The sequence below is a fragment of the Sciurus carolinensis genome, chromosome 1, assembly GCF_902686445.1.
Source record: "Sciurus carolinensis chromosome 1, mSciCar1.2, whole genome shotgun sequence".
NCBI lineage: Eukaryota > Metazoa > Chordata > Mammalia > Rodentia > Sciuridae > Sciurus > Sciurus carolinensis.
Genome location: NC_062213.1, coordinates 15,757,644 through 15,764,651, shown reverse-complemented (window position 1 = coordinate 15,764,651; position 7,008 = coordinate 15,757,644). Strand labels below are relative to the sequence as shown.

At 39.4% G+C, this 7,008-nt stretch overlaps 1 non-coding gene across 1 annotated transcript; it reads left to right on the top strand.

The window, feature by feature from the left end:
* Positions 1-3,080: 3,080 nt before the first annotated feature.
* Positions 3,081-3,187, top strand: LOC124968370 (U6 spliceosomal RNA). The gene has a single exon (XR_007105692.1). It is a non-coding gene; the product is annotated as a U6 spliceosomal RNA (small nuclear RNA).
* Positions 3,188-7,008: the final 3,821 nt, after the last annotated feature.

Genomic DNA, 7,008 nt, shown 5'->3' with positions numbered 1-7,008 from the left:
TGCCTACAATTGATCACCTGTTTATGCAACCACTTATCAATCGCATATATGTATTGTGAAACCACGGTATTGACTCTGCTATATCCCTGCACTTGTATTATTTCATTTAATCTTCACATTGACCCTGGAAGACAGTTATTATTGATTATTTTCTTCACTGAGAAATTTGAAATCCAGAAAAGATGAATGTTTAGAGCACAGTGACGCTGCTGATGGCAAGGTTGAGAGACCACGTTGGGTCTGTCTGACCCTAGACAAGACCAGGCAGTAATGATTATGAAGAAGTGTTTTTGTTTTTTTCTTTTAGTGCTTGGATTTCTTGGCAAGACCCCTTACTGAGCGGCAGGATCTTGTGCCTCTCATCACCTCTGCAAATTTCCATCTGGTAAAATGATATATTTCTTAACTGTTGTCGGAAACTGGCAGAGTTTTAAAGACCTAATTTGACAAGATGGCAAGTTAGGTTCCTCTGTCAGTTACAGCCCATCCACCGTCACCACGGAGAATGTAGAATCTTGGTGGACTAGATGGACAGCGGCACTTGTGAAACTGAAGAAAAAAGAAAGCGAAGAAACCATGTTTTGAAATAGATGCCGTGAGGTCTTGGAGCCATTCCTTGTTAATATTAAGGAGGATGTGTTCCCCCTAGCTGGTGGATCAGGACCCATTGAGTATTCAACTCGTCTTGCCACGGGGTTGCCCTAGTCTTCAGTCGATCTTCCCATGGACAACCACCTGCCATTCAATGTCAGAGTTGCTGTTCACATTTTCCTCCTGCTCTGGAGACCTCTCAGCCCCACTTGAAATCAGTGGCTGTAAACAATCAGGAAGAGGAAGTTGGGGAAGGGCCTTGCAGCTGTAGGTAACCTCACAGCCAGTATTCTCAGGAACTCAGTTGCTACTGTATGCATTTATGTGTTCCTATCAATGTCATGACTGAATCTGTGAATTAAGAAAGAGAGACAGCCTCCTCATTCTTTTGGGGAGGAGACTGAGGGTCAGAAGTGCTGGCTGACTTGCTGGAGGCCATACAGGTACATCTTCCTAAGCCAGGCTTTGAACCTGGGTCTTCTGACTCAAATCTGTACTGCTCTCACTCTTGGGAGCTGCTTTGGCAACAGAAGCAGCCCTTATCAAACCCACAAAGCCAACTTAGTCATCTTTGGGTTTTCACTCTTTTTCCTTGTGACTTTGACCCTCCCCGAGAACCAGAGATACAAGGTGTAGCTGTGAAGGCATTGACACCCCCATGTGTTGAAACAGAGCTCGTGGGCTCGGTTCTGATACAAGCAGGGCAGGCTTCATGGTCTTAGCCCTGCACAGTCATCCAGTGCTGCTCCCAGAACAGGTCTCTTAAATGCTGTGCGACCTCTGTCTTGAAATATCTAGAATTCTATTGAACAATAGGCTCCAGATTTTCATTTTCCACTTGAGTCTTGCAAATTAGGCAGCTGGTAATGCTTACAAGGTTATTACTGCTTACTTTCCTTCACTTCTCTCTATCCTAATTTTCTCATCTGTAAATAAAAAGCAATACCGGTAATCCATATCTCAATGTGTTCTTGGACAGAACGAGATACAATAGCAAAGGGCTAACAAGCTTTCTACCCACAGTCTTCAGTGAATCTTAACTTCTTCACATCTCATCAAGGAGGGAAATGGACTTGTTAAAAAACATCTTATTAGGTCAGCACTAAAAATGTCATATATCTGGAGTGTAGTTTTGTGTGGGGAAGATGGTTATTTGGATTTTGTTGTGAGGGCAGATTAAATAATAAGAAAAATTTTCCCTTTTCATGTAACAGTTACTGTTGAACAAATGTGTAGACTTGGTGAGCAGAGCGATGAGGGCATCTTATTTAATTTATTTATTTATTTGGTACTGGGGATCAAACCCAGAGATGCTTTACCATTGAGATACATCTCCAGCCCTCTTTATTTTTTATTTTGAGACAGGGTCTTGCTAAAGTTGCTTAGGGCCTCATTAATTTGCTGAGGCTGGCCTTGAACTTGTGATCTTCCTGTTTCAGCCTCCCAAATTTCTGGGATTATAGGTGTGTGCCACTGTGCCCAGCCAGGAGGGCATTTTTTAAAACTTACTATCTAGCACTGATCCAGCTCTCCAAATAAATTATTTAATTTCAGCTTCCTAAAAATCCCATGAATATAATTGCACCAGTAGTATTTTGGAGATGATGAAACTGTGCTCACAGGATAATTGCAGTGTTAGAGAATCCCATAAAATTGATAGTGGTTAGAATCCACACATTTGAAAAGAAGAGTGTTGGATGGGTCCATCCAGGTTCCCTGGAGAGGTGTGCAGTGAGGGTTTATCTCAGGCTCTCACTGTAAGTTTTCAGTGGGGCTGTGTTGACAGGGATTTTGAGGCTGTCTGGACCAGGTGGTCATGACTGCTGCTTGCCTTGGGCTCTGGAGAAGTGGAGGTGGCTTGTAAGGCAGGTATTTGCCATCCTGATGTACTGTTTTCATTTTACAGAACACATAAGTTAACAAGAAATTACCATCATTACAATTCATAGGGTCAGCTATTGACAAAACTTGCTTTTAGTCTCAGTGCAAGGCAACTTTACTACATAAAATACCAACCAACAACAAATAAGAAGCAAAATATAACAAAAAGAAATATGTTTGTTGATATTTCAGGCATAGATAGGGAAAGTACTGGATTTGGAAGATTCTTCTTAAAAGCCACAGAATCATAACACAGTGATTCACGCTTGATTCTATGTCAGCATCTCCTGGAAGGCTTTTGAACATAGGTTAGAGTCCTGCCCACAGGATTTCTGCTTCAGTAGGTCTGGGCCTGGCATTTGTAAGTTCCCAGAGGAGGCTGATGCTCTGCTTTGTGACCACCTTTAGAGGGCTGCCACCCATCCAGGCCTGCCTATTAGTAACTTTTTTATTTTTTATATATATATTTTTTGACCATTGATCTGATTCCTCTTACAATGAATTATTCAAGTGTGCTCTAAAAAATAAATCTGGGAGACTCAGTCTGCCAGCCTCAGGGGATTTGTTAATAAGACATTCTGAAAATTGTATCAAAATTTATTTAATTAGTGTTCATTTTGGCAGCACATCAACTAACATTGGAACTACACAGGGAAGATTAGCATGGTCCCTGTGCAAGAATGACAAGGAAATTTTTGAAGCATTCTCTGCCTTTGGAACACTCGCGTATTGTTGGTGTGAATGTGAAATGGTGTACTGTTATGGAAAACAGCATGGAAGTTCCTCAGAATATAAAAAATTGAATTACTGAATGATCCAGCAATCCCACTTTGGGTGAATATACAAAATTATTGAAAGCAGGATCTTGAAAAGACTTCTGTGTACCCTAGTTGGTTGCAGCATCTTTCACAATAGCCAAAACATGGAAGCAACTTGAATGTCCATTCCAGAGGAGTGGATAAGGAAATGGGGTGTGTGCATACAGTGAAATATTATTTAACTTAACGAAAGAAGGACATCTCATCACGTGCTGCAACATGCATGAAACTAGTCACAAAAAGACAAATGCAGCATGATCCCATTCAAATGAAGTAGTCAAACTCATAGAAATGGAAAGTAGAATGGTGCTTTCTGGGGAGGAGGAGGTGGGGGGAGAAGTGGCAGCTGGAATTCAATGGTTATAGAGTCTCAGTTTTATAAGATAAATAAGTTCCAGAAATCTGTTAGAAAATGATGTGCATATACCACGTTGTGTACTTAAGAATGATGAGGGTGGTAAATTCTGTTTTATGTGTATTACCACAATTAAAGTAAAATCGTTTAATATTTTCCCTGGATGGCATAGCAATTCTCAGAAGTGGAGATGCCCAGAGAGGGTGGAGAAGCACCGTCTTGGTGGCCACTCTGGTGGGATGTGGGTACTGATCCTGACTCCAATGTCCCACCTTCTCTGTGGGCCTGGATTCTCCCAGACAATGAAGTACTTGTTCTGGGACCAACCCAGAGATTCTAATCTGGTCTGTGATGTGACCTGGTTAGGAAGGAGTTTTAAAAGTGCCCAGAAGGTGGCCAGAGTTGTAAAGCATTGTGGGTTTATTGATTTGCAACTTGTGAGAACTTAAAAAGAATCACTTTGAGCACCTTGTCAAATTATATATGCCCAAGAGTTCATTATTTTCCTCACTGCCACAGGTAATTCTCATTTCTGCTCTCTCCTCTCTCCCTACTAATTCGAGAAATATAGCATTAGATGACCTCTAATGCCTTTTTCAGGTAAAATATGTCATGAAGCTTATTTTTAGGAAGTTGAGTTCATCACCAAGGGGGTTCGCATGTGACTAGCGTCCCTAACGAGATTGGTGAGACAGTCTTAGTTTGGGCTCCTTGTGTAGACATAACCCAACTATCCTTTAAACCCTCAGTTAAAACAGCATTTGGACTTAAAATCAAACCCTTGACCTCTAACAAAGTTCCGTTATTTTGTTTATACATTAAGTTTGACAGGCTGTGAATAATTTATAGGATGATTTGAAGGTCAAAGGAACAAAATTTTATCGCGAGCTAACATTTGTGTGGTAGGATTAGACCTTGCCAAGAAGAATTTTTCTTCATTTTCTAAAAATCAGTGGTGTTGAATGGTACATGGACAATCCTAAGGAATTATGGCCATGGTGTCAGGATGTGTTCAGTATAAAAAAGAGTACTGAGTGGAAACATTACCCTTTATTCAGTCATTGAAATCCAGTTTGGATACTTATGAAATCAGAAATTTTGGCAGCACTGAAGATAGGGGACTTGCCAACTTAATGCTGTTTAATATTAATTAAACTTAATATAACTCAGTATTTGTTTTTCAGATATTCCCAGGCAGAATACTGAAGAAGAAAAAACTCTGCATTCACAGTATTTATATGTATAGTTGAATTATATAATTATAAATTGATTCATAATTATACATTCAGATGATGTAACATATATTATCATGTAGTCTCTATTTATGACTATTTCTAGAATATCTAAATAAGATGAATGAATATTGTAATGGTTTGGATATGAGATGTCCCCCCGAAAGCTCCTGGGTTAATGCAGGAATATTCAGAGGTGAAATGGCTAGACTATGAGAGCTGTATCCTAATCAGTCCATCCTAGTTTGAATGGATGGACTGGATAGCAACTCTAGGAAGGTGGAATATGGCTGGAGGAGGAGGGTTCCTGGAGTGTGCCCTGGAAAGGTTCACCTTCCTGTGGCTCCTGCCCCTTTCTATCTCTGCTTCATGGTTACTATAAGGTGAGCTGCTTCCTTCTATGCTTTTCTGCCTGAGGCTCAACTTCACTTAGGCCCAGAGGATGAAGTCAGTTGACCATTGACTGAAATTGCTCAGTGGTGTCAAGATAAACTTTGGGTCCTCTAAGTTGTTCTTGTCAGGTATTTTGGCTATAGCAATGAGAAGAAATACCAAGTCAGCAACTTCTATGAAATCAGTTAGCTGGGAAAAGTCACACAAGAAGGTACTGACTGTAGGTGTTATTTATATGAACACAAATTCTCAGTACCCTGAGAAGAAGTCTAAAACAGTGCTAGATGCCACGCAGAATAGACATTTGGGAATGGGAACAAGTAAATTATTCAAATTTTTGCAAGAAGACATCATGGAGGTGAGTACACAACTCTGTTTTGTGCATGTCTAAGGAAAACCAATACCACTGGGAGACAGTTACTGAGGGGGCACCACCTTGGAAAGGTAACCCCAATACTGAAAGGACAAATGGGGATAATAATATTGGTGAAGATCTGCATCCCAAATTTCATGCTCTGAGACACTATACAGACATCAAGTTCCATTAGATATAAAACAGGGTAAATATGTGTTTCACCAGCTAGGATTACCAATAGATTCAGTGTGGAGTTTTGAAAGTACAGAGATTCTCAAAACTTAGTTCATGACTTATACATAGCATAACCTAAGAAGGAACATGGATAGAGTTTATGCAAGAGAAATTGTTGCTTCCAACCAAGAGATGGAATAACAGAGATGAGTTAACTCTTCAGCAGAAACTAGACAAAACATACAACACAATGTTTTTGAAGACATTTAAACATAAGATAACTGAAGGCAATAATCCTTGAAAGAAAGGAAACAAATGAGGTGAGCCTTACAATTTCCCCAGCTTACTGCCTTAAATAGGTCCAAGTGTGTAGCTGTTAGGTAGAACCAGGTTGAGATTGAAGAAATGGTCTTGGGAACCTGGGGAAGCCAAGTGGCTAAAGTTTGCAGGGTGACGTGCTGAAGGAGAGACAGTAATACAGAGAGATCCCTGAAGAACTGCAGAGATTTCGCTTCTAGTTTTCAGTTGAGTACCATTCAGTGCATGCATGTGAGAGAAATGCACAAGAACAGGGGAAAATGCAGTATCAACTAGTGATGAAAACTCTTAGCAAGCTAGCAGAAAGTTGACCTCACCCAAACTGTCACAAAGCATGAACAAAAAGTAATGGCTAACATTATGTTTTAAAAGTGAAAGAGTTATTTCCCCTTAATCAGGAGCAAGATAGCAATCCCTGTTAATGTCATTTCTATTCAACATTGTCCCAGAGATCCTGGCTTGTGCAAGAAAAAGAAAAAGAAATTAAAAAGTGCCTTCTGTTTCAAAAGGTCTAAGTTCTAAATGAAACATTTAATGGATTCACAATAAAGCTCTTACAAGAAAAAATTGAATTTATCAAAGTTGCAGGATACAAGATTAATATACAAAACTCAATTGTGTTTAAATATACAAACAATGAATATTTAAAAATGGAAATAAATGTTATTCATAATAGCAGAAAACATGTATTACTTAGGATACCTCTAATAACCACTAAGAAGGACCCATATATTGAAAATTACAAAATATCACTGAAAGAAATTTCCAAAGGAATCAATAAAGCGAAGAAGATGGTTTATCTATAGGTTGGAAGATGCAATATTGTTAAAATGACAACCAAATTTATCTAAATAGTCATCACTGTCCCAATCAAATTTTCAGTAGGCTTTT